Raw genomic sequence first — 1,882 nt, 5'->3', positions numbered from 1 at the left:
ACGTGTATCGATAACGTAGATTGATTGACTCAGAAGATATTTCTTGTTATTTCTTTGAGCCACTGAATTAATTTCCTCCAAAAATCGTTTCCGTTTTCTTGGCAAAAACACTTCTAAATCGAGACAGTCATTCACATATTTTTTGGCCGCCATTTGTTCACAGTTACGAAAGAAGGAAGACAACTCAGGCTCAATAACGGACAATTAACTCTTCCAGACAAGTTGTATAATATCCCCCACGTTGATGTGCGATCATGAAAAAATTAATTTTAACTGCAATAATAATCGATGGGACTTCTTTACTTTATCAGATATCACTCCAGTAATGCCTCAATTCTTTCACATGGAAATGAAATGAAGCTTTCTAACAAATAAAAGCAAATGTAGACAAAAAGTGATTAAATCCATGAAATTTTCAATGAATGTGATCTACAGTCATGGGGGTCATATAATATAAAAAAATTACATCAGGAAGCTGATAGTGTGTAATAACATTTTGAAGCTGTACAATTGGACAGAATTTGTGTTATTTTCAGTTTACTTATGCTGCATTAAGTAGGATTCATATCATAAATTAATTTTCAAATTGAGTGAGGACAATGGAAACTATTATTTTTTTCTGTTTATATTGTTGGGCTATTTAATGGAATGGTTTGTCAAAAAGAAAATAACAAGAATGTGTCCTCAGTACACAGATGCCCCATCCCCACTATCATTTTCTATGTTCAGTGAACTGTGAAAATGGGAGAAAATCTAATTTGGCATTAAAATTAGAAAGATCATATCATAGGGAACATGTGTACTAAATTTCAAGTTGATTGGACTTGAACTCCATCAACTACCTCGACCAACAGACGAACGGACAGTATGAAAAAACAGACCAGAAAACATAATGCCCATAAATGGGACATATAAATTACTTGAGTGAGGTTGTTATACTATTAACCACTGTTACCAGTCTATTGATCAATCTTTTACATCCAGCAGAAGGTGTTACTAACATATAAGCCTATATATTAATGTGGTAAGGAGATACCTGCTTACATGTACTAGTCCAATAAACAGTGTAAATTTAAGAAGCTGACTTACAAGGAAACAGTCACAAGTCCTAATCTGGTCCCATTATTGCAACTCCAATTTTATCAGTATTTTCTCTTACTCCTTACTCCTATATGCTTTGCTTCTGAGAGAAGCAGCAATTTAAATACCATTTGAAGTCTCTTCTTGTACACAAAAGAGATGTTTCCTAGTGTCAAAAATGGTTGTTTATATTAGCATTGCAAATTGTGATATAAATTTAGGCACTGCTGCATTGACCATTCATCTTTTGTGTTTGTGCGCAACATGAGGGGGAATAATTAATTATGTTCCTTATAATTTTCAAAACCAAAAAAATAAACCCCTATTGTTTTCAAAAACAAACAGGAAAAGTATTATTTAACAATAATAAATGATGCCACCTTCAGTAGCAGAAGAAACAAACAGGAAAAGTATTATTTAACAATAACAAATGATGCCACCTTCAGTAGAAACAAACAACACCTTATAATGTTTTACTTTGGTAAAAAAATCCCTTCCCTTCGGCAAAAAAAAATCCCTTCCCTTCGGCAAAAAAAATACCTTCCCTTCGGCAAAAAAAAAACCTTCCCTTCTAAATCACATTTTTTTCCCACTTCCCTTCTTTGACAATGTTTTCTTTAAAAAAAAAAAATGAGAAAAACAATTTGTTAAATAAAAATAATCATCTTGGCATCTCATTTTTTTTTCTCTGTCAACAGACATGACAGAATTTGTTTTTCATAAGAACTTTAAAATTTTTTGTATGCTGAACCAGACCTTTAAAATCCTCTGTTACAAGACGAGATACATGATACTTCGTTGC

The sequence above is a fragment of the Mytilus galloprovincialis genome, chromosome 13 (assembly GCF_965363235.1).
Source record: "Mytilus galloprovincialis chromosome 13, xbMytGall1.hap1.1, whole genome shotgun sequence".
Classification (NCBI taxonomy): Eukaryota; Metazoa; Mollusca; class Bivalvia; order Mytilida; family Mytilidae; genus Mytilus; species Mytilus galloprovincialis.
Note: the sequence above shows the minus strand (reverse complement) of the source record.